Below are 22,799 nucleotides of genomic sequence, written 5' to 3'. Positions count from 1 at the left end.
GACTGCCGTGGAGTTAAGAGAGGGTAACGAGTGATAGCAGCAGAGTACATGGACAGATGTGGCAGTAGCCCGCAGCGGTGGCAGGTCCAGCTAGACAGCGGCGATAGCTGTGCTGGCGGAGGGTGTGGGAGTAGTGTGGTGCCGTGGGTGGCTCCTGCCATTGCTGCTGCTGCTGCTCAGCCTGGTGGTATTCTTGCCAGTGTTGAAGGTGTCTCCATTTGTAGAAGAAATGGATGACCACAAGGATGTTAAGAAGTTTTTCAGGATGCAGAATGATGTGTTAGTGCTGTATTCTAGATCTGCTGCTGCTGAAAGCTCACTCAGGTTACTGTCCAGTGTGACCCAAAAGGCGAAAGGACAAGGCACTATAAGTTCATCGGAACCCCTCTCTGAAGAAATCAAAATCCCAGATGCTAAGAAAGCAGGCAAGAAGAAAGGTGATCAACCTGCAGGAGATGAAAAGCCCAAGATAAAATTGAAGAAGGAATATGAGTATGAGTTCAGGGACAAGTTGTCTGAATTCTATGAAAAGTTTATTTGTAAAAAGGTTATGATGGTTGTTAAATACCGAAGGTATGAAATGTTGAAAAGAAAAAAGAAAAAAAAAAAAGGGGGGGGAATTATAGGGGGATGAAGCTGGGTTAGTTAACATTGATAATATACAGCTGTGGGCTGGCTTCAGGGGCCAGGGGTTGGCTGATGTAGATAAGGTGCAGCTGTGGCTGGTTCTGTGAAGTGGTTGAGAGCCAATGAAGAGAGAGCAGCTGAGGAAGAAGCAGAGAGAGGAAGTGTGCCCTGGATGAGAAGAGACGAGGAGAAGGCAGCAGAGGGACTGACATGAAGAGTGTGTTGGTATGTGATGGTAAAAGACCTTGTTGCAGCTTGATAGTTTGGAGAGTGCTGTGAGAGGCTTGGATGGGTGTACTGTTCCCTGGGTAAAAAACTGGCTGAATGGCTGGGCCCGAAGAGTGGTTGTCAATGGAGTTACATCTGGCTGGTGAGTGGTCACACCTGGTGTTCCCCAGGGCTCAGTATTTGGCCCAGTTCTGTTTAATAACTTTATCGATGATCTGGATGAGGGCATCAAGTGCACCCTCGGTAAGTTTGCAGACAACACCAAGTTGGTCAGGAGCATTAATCTGCTTGAGGGCAGGAAGGCTCTACAGAGGAATCTGGACAGGATGGACCAATGGGATAAGGCCAACTGTATGAGGTTCAGCAAGGAGAAGTGCCAGGTCCTGCACTTGGGTCACAACAACCCCACGCAACGCTACAGGCCTGGGGAAGAGTGGCTGGAAAGCTGTCTGACAGAAAAGGACCTGTGGGTGTTAGTTGGCAGCTGGCTGAATATAAGCCAGCAGCGTGCCCAGGTGGCCAAGAAGGCCAATAGGAATAGTGTGGCCAACAGGGCTAGGGGAGAGGTTGTCCCCCTCCATTCAGCACTGGTGGGACCATACCTCAACCATGGTGTGCAGTTTGAGCCCCTCACTACAAGACAGACCCTGCGGTGCTGGAGCATGTCCAGAGAAGGGCAATGGAGCTGGTGAAGGGTCTGGAGCACAAGTCTTATGAGGAGCTGTTATGGGGTTGTTCAGCCTGGAGAAAGGGAGGCTCAGGGGAGACCTTCTTGCTCTCTACAGCTACCTGAAAGGAGGTTGTAGTGAGGTGTGTGTCAGTCTCTTCTCCCAAGTAACAAGCAATAGGAACAAAAGGAAATGGCCTCAAGTTGCTGTAGGGAAGGTTTAGCTGGAATATGAGGAAACATTTCTTCACTGAAAGGGTTGTCAGGCACTGGAAGAGGCTGCCCAGGGAAGCAGTTGAATCGCCACCCTGGAAGGATTTTAAGACGTGTAGGTGTGGCACTTAGGGACGTGGTTTAGTGGTGGACTTGGCAGTGCTAGGTTAACGGACTCAATGATTTTAAAGGTCTTTTCCAACTGAAGAAATTCTATGATTCTATTGAGGTTGTGGTGGCAGTGATTCATCTCCTTCCTTTTCCTCACAGCAAATGCAAGAAGTAGGGGAGAACCAGAGATCCCAAACCATGTGTCTGTCCAAGCTCTGTTGCAGTGCCTAGGGAGTGGGGAAAGGGCTACGTTACTCTCTACGTTCTTAGCCTCCAAGTTCCCAAAGGCTGGTTCCCAACATAAGCAAAAGGAACTCCTGGGTAGTTCACCTATGTCAGCCACTTAGGCTGGCTGAGAGCAGCAGCAGAGAAGAGCAACCTGGCACTGATACCCATTTAGCCTGGGTAACAGAAATACCCAAGTATACCAAAGGGAGACATCAGGCTATCTCAGTTCTGTGGCTGCTGTACGTGTAACTTTGTAGCAGGATATACCTAGATGCTGCTAACCTTGGTTTTATTTCAAGATGCGGATGGCCTAAACAAAAAGTGGAGAATCGGATCTGCATTACTAAGAAATAACTCTGCTACCTTTTTCTTAGTCTGGAGCCAAGAGAATATGCTCTCTCCTTTGTTGGTGTTTGCTCTCAGGAGTGTCACTGAACTAAAGGAGAAGATGTGCAATAAAGGATGATGCTGTCAGGAATAGTAATATAAGAATGTATACATGCTAGACATTGTCAGGTTATATGATAAAAAAAAGCTCATCTCTGCACACACAGAAGAGCACAGAGGAACAATGGCAGCCAGGGGAACCTGAATTATACCCTGAGCTCTGTAGTCCCTGGCCCATCACGGAGAGCCATCAGCTCATAAAAAGCTCATCTCCATGCACACACACTTGTGCACATGGGTAAAGGGGCACAGAGAGGCAATGGTGGGCAGGGGACCCCCATTATCCCAGAGGAAAGAGGTCGTAGCACTGCCATCACCCCAGCTGTGCCAGGAGAGCCTCAGCCCCATGGGCTGGGGCACATCCACCCACTGCACCCATGGAGACACTCTCTGGCGTGTCTTGCAGACCAAAGGGGTTGCTGCTTGCATGGATGTGGTACATGTTATGGGTTGCAAGGGAAGAATATTTTGGGATTGCCTAAGACAGCAGGGGATGTTTGGGGAGGAACCAGCTGTGGGGAAAGGGAGGGATCAGAGTGCTTTGGGGAGGAACAAATGTGGGAGAATAGAGGGTTAAATGGACAAAAGGTGTCAGCTGTGTGTGAACAGTGTCCCATCAGTATGCCTGTCCATGCCCTGCACCTGATCAGCAGAGTGTCCTGTCTCCATATGAAGCACCTTTTCAGCTCTTGAGTGAGGGGTTCTCTGTTCCCTGTACACGTACGTGTGTGTGTATGTATTGGGGACTGGGTGCCAGCAGCTGGGCTGACCCATGTGTCTGTGGTGCCAGCAACAAGAGTGAGGATGGATGTTTACATCAGGGTGTGATTGCTAGCTCTGCGTGCCTGTGCTGTCTGTCTTCTGTGTGTGTACATGTAGTGTATATGTGCCTTTGTGTGTGCCTGTGCAGAAAATGTGCTCAGCCTTGCTACAGGTTGGACCCGGGGGCATGGAGCTACAGCAGCCTCACCTCTCTTAGTCTGCTGGCTTTGCTAACTCCCTAGCAAAGAGAGGTTTGAATGAACAGGTTATTTACAAATTGCAATAGAGTGGAAGGATGAACCAGGAAAATGAACTAAATACTGTGATCCTAACAAGTCACAGCGGAGAAAGATCTGCCATTTGCCTTTCTTCAGTCTGAGGGAGACATGGTACCTATGGGGCTAGGAAAGACCTGAGTACTCAGGCACCTCTCTCTGCTCCATTTCCATTCCCTGACAGTGGGCTGACCTTTCTGTTTATGACTCGAATCTGTGACTAGACCAGAGTGCCTTGAACAACTACTGGGAACCTCTACCTTGTCTTTGCAATTGGTTTGGCACTTTGGAAGGCCCAGGACCACCAGCAGGGAAGACAAGCAGAAAAAGCTAGGTGGAATATATGCTTCCTGAATGTGGGCCAGAGACAATGCTAATGACTTAAACATTATTTTTCTTGCTAAGGCAGTCAGCACAAAGACAAGCTTATCTTCCTGAATATTGAAGAATCATGAATTTTTTATTATGCATTTTCTGAACATGTATTTCCTGACTGTGCATGTTCAACTGCTTGTATAATAATGTTTATCAGGAATGCCAATGGTGGCTGATTTGACCTTTCTATATAGCTGTCCATGTGCTGGAAGAGTAAAGCCACTAGCATGAGTGCATTGGTGAGCAAGCATGTGAATCTCCACCTAAAGCAAGGAAGGTAGGATGCATGTTTATGGGATTTCCTCTGGTTTACTGGAGGTCAAGTGATGAAGAACTTGATGTCAGAGAAAATTACGTTAACACCACAGAGAGTGTGGTTGAGTCACCATCCCTGGAGGGATTTGACGATGTGTAGATGTGGCACTTGGGGACATGGTTTAGTGGTAGACTTGGCAGTGCTAGGTTAACAGTTGGACTCAATGGGCTTTTCCAACCTAAATAATTTTATGGTTCTATGATTTTTACTCGTCAAATTGCAACACATTCTTCACCAGAAAAGGAAGTTAACTGAAATAATTCTAAAAAATGCTTCTCTTTGTAAAGACATGCATGTGCATGTAAGTAAGGCTCACACCTGAGTTACAATGGATTCTCTGATGTCTAATAAAAGTTGAGTCCATCCTTATCTGGGCCCATCTGTTTTCAAAGCTTGTGGGAACTTTCTGTCAGTGAGATTTGTCCAGTTTTGTCAAATGTGGTGGTGACCATGAAAGAAGGGATTAAAAATTAATTGGGGACAGTGGGGGCAGACACACAGACAGCAAGCATGGTTGCACAAGCTTAAAAATGAGGCTGAAAATAATTTATTGCCACAACAGTATATGACTCTTAACATCACAGACCCATATTCTACACAGTGGAGAGAACCTAGAGAAAGACAAGGATGAGATCCAAAAGGAGTTAAAAAAACTCTCTGAAGTACTAATGAGCTAAGGCAAAAATCATGTAATGGCCAGAGAGCTTCTCTCTTCCTCCCCCTTTCTATCTTGTTTTGGTTTTGCTCTTTCATCTGAGCAGCAGTTTTGAGAAAAATGAGTTTGTAACAAATCATGTTATTTAGAAAAACAGACAGCAGGCTCTAAAACTCAAATTAATAAATTATCAAATAGCAAAAGTAGAGTGTTGTTGAAAAGAGCCAGGCACCTGATATGTAGGTGTCTTATACTACAGTATGATAGTTTGTTGGCTCTCCTTGCTCACAAACCATGTGTTCTAAGTAGAAAAAATTGAATGATTTATTTCTGGATGACTTTTGACAGTTGTTCTGACAATGGAGTACTCTGATGACTTGTACCAACCAACTTTGGTGACAAAATACACTGAATATGCCAGGGAAATACAAATTTCTGTGTTACTTGCACACCGTGTTGGTAGAAAAACCATGCAAAAATCTTACTCTCCAACCACACTTAATGTCAGGGCCCTGAGGACACTGATAGGTCTTAATTGCCAGGCCAGCTTCACCTGTGGCATCCACCTACATCACCTGCCCATAAGCCTAGAAGCATATTTAAGACCAGCCCTGGGCCTTTATTACTTGCTTGAGTAAAGCTGTTGGAGTGCTGGTTTGCAGCTCAGCTACAGCAGTGCCTCTTGCCTAGTCGTGACCCCTGTTGATCCACACCAGGACCTACAGGCTGGTTTCCTAGCTGGCCTGCCAGGCAGTCATAAGACCTGATCTGTCCATCTTGAACCTTTCTAATTGCCATGAACTTGGATGATGACCTGGGCCTGGCTGCCATCTCCAGGTTTACCTTGTGGTGGGATGGTCCCTGGCTGGTAAGGCTGCATGGAGATGGATCCTCTGTGTCTTCCTGTCCTGTAGGCTGTCTTGCTGTGCAGGAGACTAGCCCACCATTTGCTTGAGTGGTGAACCAGCCTGACCACAGGATGTATGGTCTCTTCCCCAGGAGCACACCTAGACCTTGCTCTCCTTAAGCAGGTTGCCAGCAGCTGCAGGTACATGTTCTGTGCAGCCCCAGGCAATTCTGCGAGCCACAGTGAAAGAGGATGCAGTGTGTGCTATCTTTCAGTTACCCTTGTGCTGTTGGGTTCACTAGGTTTGTTCTGTGGAACGTTCCCATTCCTCTTCTCCTTCCTTTGGCTTCCATGTTGCAGGGTAGTACGCTATGGGAAGCACTTTGACCTTGACTCTGTGAGCTGATGTCATCGCTGCAGTTATAAACTTTGAATGAGGCTTTTGCACCTTGGTTAGAGATTTAATATCTAGCTTAGATTGGATCATGGAAGTTAGATTGATTAAACTGTTTTTTAATTGGTGTCCTGCAGTTCCATTTATGTCGAGTAGAAATGGGTATCCCATTTGGCAACAGCTATTTTTTAGCATAATGTGACCAGTACATGAAATAGTAAATATTTGGGTTTGATTCTGGAGCTAAGGCTGAGGACTGTAAACTATAGTCAAAAGTACAAGCTCTGGGGGTGGATTAGCTGCTGATCTGCTTCCCAGAGGAAGCTATGACAGCCATTGGACACTGTCTGCCTTTGTCTTCTGTCTGGCTGTGTTCTGCAGTTGTTGCTCATCTTCAACTGCAAATTCAGGAGAGGGTTCCTTTTCTTCTTTGAAATGACCAGGGCTCCCACATGGTCTGGAGAGAGAGAGAACCAGGCTTTCTTCCCAGAATTTCATAGCCACATAGTGTATCTAAATAGGCTGTTGAAGTTTGCGGCTTCTTTTGCTGGACAGAAATTACAGTGGGGGTGTTGTTAAAGGAGGAATGTTATGGGTAGGTGTTGCTTTAACACCTGGAGGTGATGGAGCTGTTTCAAAGCTGCTGCTTAGGCTGCCTGTGGAGTCTGGAAGGCATTGTAACATCTACATTTGTTTCCATTGTCATGCTCTACTTAAATATATACAAAAGAACAGCCAAGCTGGGAATGACTCTCAATTCCTGAAGCAGGGCTCTGTAATGGCTGGGTTGGCAATGCTTATGATTACATAGCTTGTATGTGAGATGGTCCCTTTCCCCTTTTAGTTCACCCCAGGTTTTCAGTTTCCCACTGACTTTAACGGGCTCACTTTCTTAGAATTTCTAAGATCTGGCCTTAAAATGACTTATGTTATTACTATAGCTCACTGAGTTGAAAGTTGATGTGGTTGCTATGGTTTTACGCAAAGGGCAGGGTGATCTCATTGCTATCTTTTTTCAAGTGATCAGCAGTACTTGGTCGGTACTGTACTTAGTGTGAATATTTAGGAACGGCTGGAAAGAGACACAAAAGCATAAGCATGCAGAACAAACTGACAAAGCAGTTCCACCATGTCCTTCAATATAACTGAGCAGTGTGCAGATAACTCAAGCCTTTACAGGAGTGTCTCTTGCTTCAAACAAAGTGATTGCAAGGGGTCATGATGCACAGCAAAGACAAAAGCAGCTGCAAATGGCAATAGCACATCAAGTTATCTCCATGATCTTAGAAATTCCTTCATCAGATCAGCATGTAATGAGGCAGGAGAAGCAGTACCATCTGCAGCTTTCAGAGGCATAGAGAAAAGGAATATTAATGTCACTGTCTTGCACTGGGAAGACACAGATGGACAATCATTGTGACAGGCTAGGACAACATTGCCAAAACAATGTGAACGTACTGCCTCTAACATTGCTGACAACTGTATGAAGTCCTTTCAAATCTGTACAAGGGACTGACACACACTGAAGGCTCACCGCAATTGTAAGTCATTGGTAGCTGAGCTGATGGCAGGGTTGCACATCACAATTGGGAGCAATATGTGGCTTCTCGTGTCTTCTTGGGCTAAGAAAGGAACATGCATTGTATGGGATTAAACTTCTAAGAACCTCGGACTTGAACACAGTGGCTGTAGAGGTGCAAGGGACTTATTCTGCACTATGTGCTGTGGCAGATGCTTTTCCTACCTCTCACATGGTTCTTTTACTAAGATGTCACGTGGTCTATATATTGACAGAAGAGCTGTATTGCACACTCAGCACCCAATTTACTCTTCTGGAGTGCTAAGTACAGACCTTTATTTCAAAACAGGCAGGAGTATTTCGGGGCAGAAGACCATATGGTCCACCAAAGCCACTTTTCTATTATTTAAATCTGATTACTGACAGCAGTTTTTCAACCTCTTCCTTTAGAAAAGTGTGTCTTGTCATCTTGCAGGCTTTTTACGCATGCAGTGTTGACTCTAAGTATTTGTTTTGCACTACAACTACTTTTTAAAACAGTCTATCTACACAATATAATGTATTTGCTACCAGGGCAGGGAGTGTCAGGCTATGATTCTTTGTTCACGAATTGGACGCTCTTAAACAGCTTACTGCATCAATCTGTTGCCTTTTTTCTACTAGGGCTTCCTTGACTCTTGCAGTTTCTTTATTCACTAAGCCAGGGGTCACCTTAGGCAAATCTTTTCCCTTGAGTCATGCTCTCTGGATCCAACCCTGGCTGTGGTTTCTACCTACCAATCCTTCCCTAATGAGTAAAGGTGGGGAGCTAAACATCACTTAGCTAAATGCTTTGTGATCTTGTCAAACCTTGTGACAAGATAACGAACATTGTGTTATTTTGCACATCTATATTATGTAGTACATGTCAAAAATAAAGTTAAAATAGCTTGAAAAGCCTAATCTGAATGTTCCAGCATCCAAAAATTCAGTGTGAAGACTAAGTGCTATCCCTTCAAGAGTATACTAAGTTCTACTTATGCATCCCTAGGTTTAAAAATGTTTAGTAACATCTAATAGACCTTATCACATTGGCAATGAAGATGGGTAAAATGTATGCCATCTGAAGGTGCTAAAGGCTCGGTGGATATAAAACCATACAGTTTTGGTAAGACTGCCTGTAATAATTCCTAGGAATCAGAGAATGAGAACTTATTGGTAAAGGGTTTTTTTTTGTGGTTTTTTTTTTTTAACTTATGTAAATTCAGTGTATTATACAAAAGAGATTTGAGTGCCTTCATGGCATTAATTAAAAATGTTAGTAACTTCACAGAGACTGAACTTCAGAAAGCTCCCTGCTTTGAAAGATTCTATCAGTGTAAAAATAAATTCTTTATACTTAAAATGGAGAGCATAAAAAAAATCCATAAGGATATTGCCTTGCCTAAGGCAATTGAGAGTGGTAATCTTCTGTTGATTCTGTTGGTGCCAGTATTTCACCTGGGGACTGAATGATAGGGAGTGGGTATGAAATTATTTGTTTTATCCCAGAGGAGGTTTTCAGATATATATTTTTTTTCCCCCCCTTGTGCAGAGTAGGGAAAGAAAACTGATATCCTGAAAGTTTCCAAGGACTGATAATCTGAAAATTATGGATCATATAAATTTCAAGCACCTTTTTAGAGGAAATTAATAGGAGTTATTGAACAGAAGTGTTGCAAACAGGAAAAACTCCCAGAGTTCACACTTCTAATTTTTGTGTTCTAAAACCTGTGAAAGGGCAATCGCCTATTGAAAAATGGCTCTAGCTGAGCAGTGCCAGCTCCCTCAGCCTTTGCTCACAGAAGATATGCTCCAGTCCCTCCATCATCTTTGTCGTGGCCCTTTGTTGGACTCTATCCAGTATGTCCATGTCTCTCTTGTATTGGGGAGCCTGGAACTGGACCCAGCACTCTGGATGTGGCCTCACCAGTGCTGAGTAGAGGGAAAGGATCACCTCCCTCCACATATTGGCAACACTCCTCCTAATGTAGCCCAGGATACCATTAGCCCTTTGTGGCAAGGGAACATTGCTGGCTCATGTTCAACTTGGTGTCCATCAGGAGCCCCACAGGGCCTTTTCTGCAAAGATGCTTTCCAGCTGTCAGCACCTGGCGTGGACAGGTGCTTGAGGTTGTTTCTCCCCAGGTGCTTGGCACTTCCCCTTGTTGAACTTTATGAGATTCCTGCCAGCCCATTTGTCCAATCTGTTGAAGTCCTCCTGGATGACAGCATGACCCTTTGGCTTATCAGCTGCTTCTCCCAGTCTGCTGTCATCAGCAAACCTGCTGAGGGTACACTCTGCCCCATCATCCAGACAGTTAACAAAGATGTTGATGAAGACTGGATCCAGTTATGACCCCTGGGTTACACTGCTAGTTACTGACCTCCATCTAGATTTCATGTCACTGATCACCAGTCTCCGGCCATTCAGCCAATTTTCAATCCACGTCTCTGTCTGCTCATCCATTCCACACTTCATCATCTTCTCTTCAAGGATCTTATGGGAGACAGTGTCAAAAGTGTTATTTAAGTCTAGGCAGGCAATATCCACTGATCTCCTCTCAGCTACCAAGCCAGCCATTTTTGCTTTCTAAAAGTAGTCAAGTGCCAACTGTGAAAGGATAACAGAGATTGACATTGCATGTTGAAGACTGAGAGATGTGTGGAGGATATTTCTGAAGTCCAACGGTAGTTTTCAATATGCTTCCATACACATAAGATATATTGTGTAAATATATGCCTCAAGTTTATATACTGATTTAGCAGTCTTGTCTGAACAAAAAACCCAACAACAACCAAATAATACAAATGAAATAGTTTTCAGGCTGACTGGCATAACCAGTTTTCAAGCTGATCTTCACTGGATTTCTATCCCTTCACGCAGATCAGTCAGTCCAGTTACATTGCAGCTGGTCATCTGTAAAGCGGAGGTGATGATTCTTCCTTTGCCTGTCCCTGTTATCCAGATTGCAAGCTGTGTGTAGACCTGCTACTCCAGGTGGAATCCATGTCTTCCTGCTTCATCCTTGAGCAAGCTTGGTGTTTAGTCCAAATGTATCTCCATAAAATGCTGGAGGTCTCTCCACTGTGTTCAGAGACAGGTAACTCCAAGTTGTTGAGGAATGGTTGAGGCAGATAGCTAGGCCAACTCTTGCTTTTCATGGGCAGTAGTGCTAGGTCAAAAGCCTAATTTACCATGTTGAGTGGAGTGGAGAGAGGCAGACAACAGTCACAGTGGCTTCTGTCTTTGCTTTGAGATCTTCTAGACCCTCAGGGAGCTGCTTCTGGGATCATGAGGGGGGCTCCCAGAAAATCCCTGAGGGAAGTCAGGGTGGTAGTTGCTGCTGGGCAGGGAAAGCTAAAGAAATCATGGACTCCTGGCAAGCCGTGGCAGCCTCTCATGAGCATTGTCAGCTGTTCTGATTAAAGGGTGCATTAAGGCTTTGCATTGAGCCGACCCCTGATAAAGCAGAGGAAAGAACCCTCTGGGCAGCTATGAAGGGAAAAGCCTATGTAAAGACCCACCTCAGGGCACATAACTGTTGTCCATCAGCTTGCTGTTGTTGGACAGCAAGTTACCCATGAGCCAGTAGTGTGCCCTTGGGGCCAAGGCCAGTGGGATCCTGTGCTGCATTAGGAGGAGCTTGGCCAGTGGGTTGAGGGAGGTTATCTGCCCTGGTGAGGCCCCATCTGGAGTGCTGTGTCCAGTTTTGGGCTCCCCAGTTCAGGAGAGACAGGGAACTGCTGGAGAGGATCCAGCAGAGGCCTACAAAGATAATCAGGGGAATGGAGCATCTCCCTCAGGAGGAAAGGCTGAGAGAGCTGGGCCTGTTTAGCCTGGAGAAGACTGAGAGGGGATCTTATCAATGTCTGCAAATATCTTTTATATTTGCAGTGTCAAGAGACAAGTGTCAAGAGAATGGGGACAGGTTCTTTTTAGTAGTTCCAAGCAACAGGGAAACACAAGAAGTTTCATCTGAACATGAGGAAGAACTTCTTTACTTTGAGGGTGGCAGAGCACTGGAACAGGCTGCCCAGAGTGGTTGTGGAGTCTCCTTCTCTGGAGACATTCAAAACCCACCTGGACACAACTGTGCAACCTGATCTAGATGAACCTGCTTTAGCAGGGACTAGATGATCTCCAGAGGTCCTTTCCAACCCTGACCATTCTGTGATTGTCTTTCACAGAGGCAATAATGGTCATCTTTCATTACATAGGCTGAATTATTTTTCTCCATTTCTGACCTTCACAATGGCATATGAAAACTAGTTACAAAACATGCCTCGGTATTTCAAACAGATAACTTTGTTCTTTTTGTTAGTAAATATGCTTTGTAGTTGTATTTCGTATTAGTAATTCCAAGCTCTGCCATGTAACAGTTCAACAGATTTAGTATGTCTCACAAAAATACTTCAGTGCTGTTCTGAGCTAACCCGCTCCAGAGAAGCTGACATGTTTAAAGGTGGGTGTGCTTTTTCCCATAGGGAAACCAAGACTATTTCTTGCCTAAACCTTCCTAATAGATCACCGTCCTCCATCCTTCTAGTGGCTAATGCATTTAGTTCTGCTGTTTCCCAGTTGCCTGCATGTGTTGCTCTTTTGAAGGGTTTCAGCAGCTCAGTTAATGAGATCAATCAGCAAGAAGCTCCCAAGGTCACTGAGGAAACCCAAATGTTAATCTTATGCCACATGAAGTTATAGATATTATTGCTCTGTAAGGATGTATTGGTCTTTCTTTGTCTGTTGGTGGTACAGAGGATTTTACAATCAACACTGCCTACCACAGGAACCCCTTTGTCTCTTCAAATGTAGATATGTTTGTTTTCATAGATCTGATCTGATACATCCTTCTAGCTTTCTCTTTAGAAGCAGATCTCAACAGCTGATCAAACCTGGCAGAATGGAAACAACCAAAGAGCTTCCAGCCTGATATCACAGCTGCTGTCATCAGAAGCACTATATAGAAAGGAGTTAATTCCTTTATTTTTCTATAATGAAATAATTTGTATTTAGTGTGGATCTGGTGATATCCAACCATTTGACCCCATGACAAAGCAGCGATCCCTTGCTTCTAACTAACCTTAGCCTCTGTTGTACCCACAGACTTCAGTTTATGCAATATCCAGCAATGTGCCTACTCAGCAAGAAATGTGACTGGGGATCACTGCACCCCAGCCTATATTCTGCACAGACTCCTATTATCAGCTGTCCATTCCTGTTCTAGGTCTTGGTCCCATCTTCTGTAACCCATAGACTGCCTGTGACTGTAATCTTCCAGACAGCTCCACCTGAGCCAGCTGAAACCAAAAGTAAGGGTCTTACTAAATTTCCATGTATAAGATCTTACCTGGAGATAGGGAAAAGTCAACTCCACCTTGATGTGCTAAGTAACAGTAGCAAATTATTCCAGAGAATGGCAGAGGATGGCTTCATCTGACTTGCTGGCATGAAAAAAAGCTGTAATGTTGTACTTTCCCCAATTTTCCTCATTTCAAAGGACAATGAAGTCTAATGTTCACTCCAATTGTCAGTCTGACCAGTAATCCTCACTGTCACAGAAATAATAGTATTGAAAAAAAAAAAGGGGGTGGTGGTGGTGTCTGGTTTAGGTATATCAGTCATTTTTAATAGGATTTGCCACACACAAGTACTCACCAGTGAGAACAGAGACTGGATTGTATGTTCCTATGTTTGTTCTTGTGCCCATGTGCTGAAATGACTGTGCAAAAAAGATCACATTGGAAATAGTTTCTGGTTTGGGTTTCAGCAACATAAGCCCAATTTTTTTCTCACCAAAGTGAGACCCAAGGATGTTGCAAAACTCCCAGATACTAATAAAAGCAGTAACAGACCCCTCGACTTTGCTATGGAAATCCAATAAAGTGAAAATAGAGAGGCAAGGGGGATCAGTCCCTGTCTGAGCAGATGCCACTCTGGAAACCACCAGACATTCTGAAAAATAATATAACTATTGTAGGACTGTGTGAAAGATGAACAGGTTTTATGTAATTACAGGGGTCTTTGCATAGATTTTCTATGTATTTGTTTAACTTTCTGTTTATACAATGTTCTTATTTCAACCCCTAGGTGAACAAGGAAATTTTTTTTTAAATCCACAAGCTTACTAGCTTCACAAAAAGTCAACCCGAAAGGGAAACGGTAGACTTTCAAACCTCCTTTAATAAGAAATGCGAATTTTTGTTTGTGTTTTTTTCCTTTTTATGTTTTTGCTGAATTAAAGATGGATTCTGAGTGTTGACAGCTCTTCTTCCAGAATGAAGCTTTTATGTTTGGTTCTCTTTTAATGTCATTTGATCTTCTGTTGTGTTTTTAACAATGCAAGAGGAACCACTAGTTCATCCATTATTTATCTCCTTTTTTGCTTTGCTTTGTTTTGTTTTGTTCTTTTTCAGTCACTGTGTTTTAACACATTTTTGCCAGGTATTTCAAATTTTATTTGTCATGTCTTTGACACTGTAGTAAATGAGGTTCTTATTTATATTTGAACTTCCTTTTTTTGTTTTGCTTTTGTTTTATGTAATACTCAAAAGCCTCAGCATATGTATTAATACCATACATTCTCCGTAATGTGTAAAGTCCTGCTGAAGTGACTTGGGAGCTTGGGATCAAACCTCACAAATGTCTCAATTCAAGGAGCTTTACTCATTGAGACAAATGTCTCATTTCAAGGAGCATTACTCATTGTAGTCTTATTGTCAGTTCCATTGCACATGTGTTTGCTCTTTCTGGCATATATTGATCAAAATCATTTACATCAGAAATGCCAGATCATGGAACTGAGCTTGCATAAAGGACCATTGTTATTAAAGAAGTGGTATTTTTGGTTATTTAAATTATTTTCTATGCCTTTCATTCAGGTCCTTGGTGATAAATGCTTTCCTTCATCTGAATCTTTGCAAGCAGAGGACCATGTCTGCAGTGCTTATCCCAGGAATTTCTAGTACTATTGAATTTTCTGATGCTTTGCCAAAGCCCTAGCCAGATCCTAGAGTTATTAATCTCTATCGTTTGACCTAATCCTGTTCTAAGCCTGGCTGTAACATATCAAAGTGTGTAATATCCAAGTTCCATTTTCAAGAAGTATTTAGAAACTTACATTTTAATCAGAGAATTAGGAGCCAAAGCTATGAAGTTGTCTGTAAGAAAGGTATGTTTTTCTATATACCTTGACAACAAGTTATATCAACCAGGTTTTAATTTACAAATACAATTCAGTAACTTTATAGTGAAAGATGAAATTACTGTTGGGATAATTCCCCAAATAAATATTCTGATTGCTAAATTAAAAATGTAGAAAACACTAAAGAAAATTGAACATATTCTGGTATGTCTGGTCAGTGTGTCAAATAGACTTAACTCTACCCTGCAGTTTTGCTATAAAAGCAACTTTGCCTTTAAGTATGTATTTACTCCAATTTTTAACTAGAAGCACTAGGTTTGTGTACATCACGCAACTAGAGTACTATATATTTAACAGAAGGCAATCCAGAAAGCAGATCAGGAAAATGACTTTGATTAATAAGCATAAGACATCTGCTCAGTGTCCACAACAGCAACAGGGCAAACAAGTTTTTGGAAACAACTTTGTTCCAGCAGTTACTGCAAGCTCAGTTCTAGTTTACAGTACACATATTTCAAAGTTTTAAAAGGTTACACTTTCTGAAACATATTTTGACTAGAATTAATATTTGCAGTCTTGTCTGGTATGAAAAAAGTACTTTAAATGAGCTAATGAACACTCACACCACATTTTAGATTACTTAAAAATAAACAAATAAATAAATAGGAGAATAACTCCTGCGGTGCTACAGGAACATGAGTTCAGTGTCGTGTGTCTGTCCAGCTGACTGGAGAAATCAATTTACCACTGCATTCACACAGAACTCCATACACTGGTGAATAATATATAATAAGAAAAAGTTTTATCATTGCAAAATGCATATACTTGTCTGGTTTTTGTTTTGCTAGAATGTAAGGTTACCTCTCTGACATGAGCCAAGGTGTCTAAGGAAACAGTCTGGCCATTTTAATTTTAATTAAGTAAGTGCAGAAATGATGCTTTTCAGATGCCAGAAGTGTCTGCCTTCCCCCTAACCAAAGCCCGGGCTCACTGCTGTACAGATACATAGTGAGATGTATCTTCTTTAACCCTGCAATCACAGGGCTGCGGAGGCAGGAAAGCACCTTTGGAGATCACCCTTGCTCAGAGCAGGGTCAACTAAAGTAGGCTGCCTGGGGTTGTGTCCAGTCAGATTTTGAGTATCTCCAAGGATGGAGACTCCACAACCTGCCTGGGCAACCTTCTCCAGTGTTTGCCCATGTTCACAGTAAAAAGGTATTTTCTTATGTTTAAATGGAAATTCCGCTATTCTAATTTGTGCCCACTGCCTCTTGTCCTGTGTCACTGGGCACCACTGAAAAGAGCCTGTCTCTGTCCTCTTTACATACTCACTTCTGATATTGGTACGCGTTAGTAAGGTCCTCACTGAGCCTTTTCTTCTGCAGGCCGAGCAGTCTCAGCTGTCTCAGTGCCGCCTCATGTGTTGCAACACTGTGCTGGACTTGCATTAGTATGTCACTGTCTCCTACTGGGAAGGTCAGCACCAGACCCAGCAGTCCAGATGTTCCTCACCAGGGTTGAGTAGAGAGGAAGGATTACCTCCCTCAGCCAGCTGATGATGCTCTGCCTAATGCAGCCCAGGGTGCTGTCTGCTTCTTTTTGCTGCAAGGACACATTGCTGGCTTGTGTGTCACTTTGTGTTCACCAGGATCCACAGGCCCTTTTCTGTAAAGCTGCTTTCCAGCTGGGTGGCTCCTGCCAGTGCTGGTACATGGAGTTATTTTGCCTTAGGTGAAGGGCTTGATATTTTCTTTTCTTGAAATCTACAAGGTTTCTGTCAGCCCATTTCTCCAGTTTGCTGAGGTCCCTCTGAATGGCAGCAAAACCATTTGGTGTGTCAACAATTCCTCTCACTTTTGTGTTGGTTGGAGGAGGGCACACTCTGTCCCATCATCTAGATCACTAATGCAGATTATAAAAAGTATTAGCCCTACTACAGACTCCTGGGGTACACCACTAGTGACTTGCTGGCAGCTGACTTCATGCTGCGGGTTACAGCCCTTTGAGCATGGCACTTTGACCAATTTTCAGTCCACTTCACTGAATCAGTTTGGAAATGGGGATGTTGTGGGTGTCAATGTTGAAAGCCTTATTAAAAACAAAATAAACAGTATCAAGTGTTGTCCCCTTGTCCACCAAACCAGTCAAGGTTGTCAAGTTGGTCAGTCATGATTTCCTCATCAGAAATCCATGCTGAGTACTTCCAATCACCTTATTTTCCATAATACTTGGAAACAGTTACCAGAATTATTTTTTTCCATCACATTCCCATTGACTGATCCAAGCCTATCACTCCCCAGGTCCTCCTTCCTGAAGTAGCAGTGACATTTTCTTTTTTCTGGTCCTTAAGGAACCTCCTCCAGCTGCCCCAACCTTTCAAAGATAGTTGAGACTGGCCTTGCAATGACATGGGTGGCTCTCTCAGCAGGGTTTCTTCCAGCTGCCTGGACAGCGCATCATCTACTACTTCCTGATCAGGCTGTTTGACGATAGTGACGATGTGAAGGTGTAGATGCTGTCTTAGAAGATGAGCTGAGAAACTACTTGGAGCCCCTGTCCAATATGGGACATCACCCCACCTTCCTCTGAAACCCTACAGTGTATGTGCAGATACAGCTCACAACTGCAGCTGATAAATATCCCATACTATTTTAATGAAGTCCCTCTCCTTAATCTTTCAGTAGAGGAATTCTCTGTATTTTCCCCCTGTTCTTTCATGACTTATTACACCCCTCACACAGGCAGAGCATTTAGAAAGACCTGCTGTTGTACCCTTCAACAGTAACAGTGCCACCCTTGTATTAGAGATGTGATGTCACTTCATCCCTTGTTTCTGCACCTGTTTGTATTTTGTATCTGGGTGATGTACATGGAGGCTCTCCCTGGGGGAGGGACAGCACCACCCTACATGTCATAAAGCTCAGGTAAGATGCTTCTATAGGAAATTAAATCATAAACACAGTGCCTGAGCCTCTGAGCAAGTAACTGAAGAAGTGGAAGGAAACAGCTCCCAGCAAAACCATATTTCCACAGCAGCCAAGACAGTCACCAATTGCTCTGTTTCAGCTTCATTTGTGCTGGGACCATTAAAACGTCTCTACAGCATTTGGAAAGACTATTTTCCATTAAAATAAACATATGTAATTTTTGGCTATTTAGAAGTATCTTAACTTTAGCAACAACGTCATCAGCTAGCAGTCCTTCATCTAGGGACAAAAAGGAGGCTTTAGCCCTAATAAATTTGCACATTGTGATTTTTACCAGTCAGCTGACAAACCCTTTGGATGTTGCTCATTTAAGATACAGATGGACCCCTCAGGGATGTGTACCACCAGTTACCAAATGCTGTATATTGACCATATAACAACCCATATCAGTTAAGATGCTGTTTGGCATTTAAAAATAAATCTAGCATTACCAATTATTCAGTCACACCTCTGGTAACCTTATTCAACATTATGGTGCTAATCACTTCTGGAAGACCTTGACATATTTTATAATTGAACTGCCAGGTTTGCATTTTGCTGCAATTCATTCATATCTAAGTGTGACTTGTTAACCACATTAAGTTGATTTCTTTTGAAGGCTGATGGGAAGCATGGAGTCCTGATTACCATGTTTGTATGCAATTACAGTATTCCAGCAGAGTACTGGGAGGGTAAAGGATTTTGCTATCATTTTGTGAGCTAAATGAATGGCTCGTGTGGATGCACTGCTTACTGACTGACTGGTATTTGCTGCCTGTTACCTTTTGTAGAATCATAGAATGGTTTGAGTTGGAAGGGACCTTTAAAGGTCATCTAGTCCAGCCCCCCTGCAAAAAGCAGGGACATCTTCAACTAGATCAGGTTGCTCAGAGCCCTGTCCAACCTGGCCTTGAATGTTTCCAGGGATGAGGCATCTACCACCTCTCTGGGCAACCTGTTCCACAGTTTCACCGCCCTCATCATAAAAAAAAAATTCTGCCTGCCTGCCTATCATCATGTGTGTCTTCTTGTCTAAAACTCTGGTCTTACCTTTTGGGAGCAGGGGTCCTATTCAATTTTATTTACACAACCCTTAATGGAATGCCATGACTTTGAGTTCTAAGTCACATAGTAAATAAACTAATGCCTGAGTATCTTCCCCTTCATTTCTTTTTCCTATTCATTAACTTAAAGGACTTGGCAGCTACAAAAGGGACACAACTCCTAGTGTAGATTATTGAGTAGCATTAAGCCTGCTTGAACAAACCTTCTTTGCATCAATAGCATCGTAGTACATATCCCTATGAAGCACAGTCCTCATGTGAAAATGCACGTCATTGGGACAGGCTTATATCAAAACACAAAGACAAGTATCCACACCTCTGGCAGCTCTCTTCCATGCCTGCCTGGACTTGCCTTCTAAAATGAGATTAAGCTGCTTGAATTGAAATGCATTTGTCATGTATGGCACTGAATGGGGTTACAAAGAGGGTCTATATGCAGCTGAGACAAAACTGTTTAATGAAATACTGTTTTCATGGGGATTTATGTCCGGAACTCCTAGGTACCTAAAGCAGCAATGTCTGTAAGCTTTGCAGGGATTTAAAGAGGGGGGGGGAAACCCAGTTCATTTCTGTGACCCTTTAAATACTACCATCAGGCTGGGAGGTACCTGTTCTTTATTTATTGCTCTGTACAGTTCCAGCTCTCAGGAGAAACAATCTGTTGTTTATCCTTGCTGGACATATTTGAAATCTGGCAGATGTGGAATTTTAATGCTTTGAATTTTTGAATTTCAAGGAACCAGGTAGTATCAGCTACTTCCATTTCTCTATGCAGGACATGTGAGCTATGAATAAACAGTAACTCTGCAACCAGACAACTGATTCCCGTCACAAATCAAACCAAATTTTTACTGATCTATGGGCTGCAGAGGAGTGACACTTAGGATGAATTTGACCTGTTGCACTTTGTACCATATAGTATTGGACACTCTACTTTGACCTAGAGGCCTATTTATTTTCAAACTTCTGATGCTTAGTAGCTACTTTAAATGAAGATGGTCAGCCGTTCTCCACTACAGTCTGTTCTTATTCGAGTCCACTGGAATAAATGTCCACTTCATTAAGTCAAAATTAACTACTCTTGTTGGAGCATCAGAGCATAAAAATGTAGTTAAACCTGAGACAGCTGTTTCTTGACAAAGGTGATAATTTTTTTGTCCAAAATAAATTATTGGATTTGATCTTTGGTGGAACAAAATTAATCTCAAGTCTCAATACAATTCTGGAAAAGATCCATGTTTATCACTGGTCAGCGGTCTGCCTTTGAAAAGAGCCATGACTACAGTAGGGCAAATAATACTTTCTGATCTGTTCAAATGCTATTCATCAAAAGTCACCTAGAAATGTGGGGTTTTTTTCCCATCAGACATCCCAGACAGGTAGCTGTTTGTTAAAACTGTAGTGTTCTTTTTCAGCTTTCAGAACATCTGTCCTGTATATCATTTGCCACTTTTGCAGGGTGCAAATAACAGCAGGCACACAGACAAAGCTATTAAAAATGTAAGAGCTATTCCAGTAAATCAGTTAGTTTGCAGTAAATCAGTTAGTTTACCATTATTGAAGTTCTGTATGAAATGAGTCTCACTGTTGGCAGAACAGGATTTTGTAATAAATAATACAAAATATTCCTTGTTTTTTAAAAAGGATCTTGCAGAAGGACTTCAACAATAAATGATTTAATGGGATATGTGATAATCAATAGAGCTGCCTCTTTGCATCTTAGAACACTGAAAATCCCGGTGTACACAGAATCCTTGGAGGACCTCTGCTTTTTAAAAGATTGTTACTAGCAGCTGAAACTTACTCTTTTCTATTTCTGAAAAGGTGAAAATATGAACTTCTAAAGCTTGTAAAGAGTTCAGGAGACTGAATTATCTTTCGCTACTGGAGGATGCAGCAGCAGCAAGTGAGATACATTATGGTCAGCAGAGGCATCTTCCTCAATAGGCAGAGATCCTTTGGAGATTAGTGTGCAGAGGAAATGATTCTCCCCTGGAAAGGGAGATCACTGCAGAGAATTAGATGGCCACACAGGAAAGCACATCTCAGAAATAGATCTGAGTGTTATGCCATGCCTGGCCCACCCCTCCATCATAGTCTGTTGCCATTGGCAGACATAGTGATATGCCAAAATTTCATAGATGTGGCTCTGCAGTCCTGTCAGATACTGAAGCTATGGTGTCCCACAGGTTGGCTCTACCTTAAATCAGTCACAGTAAAGAAAAACTTTCAGTCCTGTATCATTCTTGAAGTTCTCAGATTCTCCCAAATTTATCTACTTCCATTATATCATCTAACACAACCAGATTCAACAAGAGCTTCATCAGTGCCAAATAACAATTTAATGTAAAATCCCTACATTTATTCTGCATATACATCTAAGGACCACACTAATTCCATCAGGTTCTTTCCTCTTTGTTTACTACTCCTTTAGTTTCCCGTCATCTGCATCTTTTGAAGTCAAAGGTATTCTTTCATTCCAGACTGAAAAAATCACTGAAAAGCTAAGGCCAGGGGCCAGTCCCTGCAGAACCTCATTAGAAATAGCTCTGCTAGATCGCAGTCTCCTCTTTACAGAAGTGGAAAAAAAAAATTGGACCTTGCATGCAAAGCAAGGCCACAAAAAGAGTAGTTCTTGGAGGTTCATGGGTGATAATCAGTGCAGAAAGACCTGCAGGAAAAAGCCTACATGAATAGAGGAAAAGAGCGATCAACAAAGCAAGCCATGTGTCAATGATCGTGAAGTATTGGGATAGATAAACTGCATCTGGGATTCTGAAAACCAATTAAGGGAAAAATGAATGGGGCCATTTTCCCAGAAGGATGTTATGGTCCTACATCTAAATGAATACTTCATCTTTCAGAAAGAAAATGGTTTCCATTTGAGTAAGTCAGGGCACAGACGCTGGTTAGTGGAATGAGTGTAAGGAAATGCAACTTACTGTTCCCAAGGCAGCATTAAAACTCATGGAGGTTAATGCTCCTGGATCAGATGGCCTGGACATTGTTCAACCTATATACTGAATAAACTAGCATGGAAATTGCAAAGCTTTTTTAATGAAAGTAGCAAGCTGAGAGCTTGTGCCATGAGAGCAAATAGTAAATGTACTGTCTGCACTACCAGAAGGTGAAAAAGTGACTTAAGCAACAGCAGGCCCATTAGTCTGAGTTCAGTGACACACAAGATCAGAGAACAAATTTTAAAAGGAAGAACAGAATCATAGAAATCATTTAGGTTGGAAAAGACCTTTAAGACTGAGTCCAACCGTTAACCTAGCACTGCCAAGTCTACCACTAAACCAAGTCCCTAAGTGCCACATTTACATGTCTTCATGGTGACTCAACCACTCCCTTGGGCAGCCTCTTCCACTGCTTGATAACCCTTTTGGTGAAGAAATTTTTCCTAATATCCAAACCAAATCTCCCCTAGTGCAACTTGAGGCTGTTTCCTCTTGCCCTATCACTTGTTACTTGGGGGAAGAGACCGACCCCGACCTGCCCACAGCCTCCTTTCAGGCAGTTATAGAGAGCGATAAGGTCTCCCCTGAGCCTCCTTCGCTCCAGAATAAACAACCTCAGTTCCCTCAGCTGCTCCTCATAAGCCTTGTGCTCCAAACCCTTCACCAGCTCCATTGCCCTTCTCTGGACACGCTCCAGCACCTCCATGTCCCTCTTGCAGTGAGGGGCCCTGAACATGGGATTTGAGATGCAGCCTCACCAGTGCCCAGTACAGGGGATGATCACTCCCCTCCTAGTCCCACTGGCCACGCTAGTTCTGATACAAGCCAGGATGCTCTTGGCCTTCTTGCTATCTGGGCAATATTTAAATATGTGAAGATAAACTGATAAAGCACAACTTGGTTTCACTAAAAAAATATATAATTTGCATCTGACTTGCCTTTTTCTTGATGAGATAACTAATTTTTTAGACAAGAAAAAGGT

The 22,799-nt window shown here is 42.9% G+C and overlaps 1 protein-coding gene across 28 annotated transcripts in view; it reads left to right on the top strand.

Annotated features, from left to right (window-relative positions):
• LOC308058479 (uncharacterized protein) overlaps positions 1–22,799 on the top strand; it is a 92,910-nt gene that overhangs the window by 15,546 nt on the left and 54,565 nt on the right. For 3 of the 28 annotated variants that reach the window (XR_013925837.1, XR_013925838.1, XR_013925814.1), the window contains one exon: positions 298–1,773. The exons of 23 other annotated variants lie outside the window; for them this stretch is intronic. The gene's annotated coding sequence lies outside the window, so the exon portion shown is untranslated. Of the gene's footprint in view, positions 1–297; positions 1,774–13,060; positions 17,428–22,799 lie in introns of those variants that run through there. 2 more of the 28 variants (XR_013925835.1, XR_013925836.1) reach the window with 1 other exon arrangement.

Source organism: Falco punctatus (genome assembly GCF_963210335.1).
Source record: "Falco punctatus genome assembly, chromosome: 2".
NCBI lineage: Eukaryota > Metazoa > Chordata > Aves > Falconiformes > Falconidae > Falco > Falco punctatus.
This window is presented reverse-complemented; position numbering and strand designations above follow the sequence as displayed.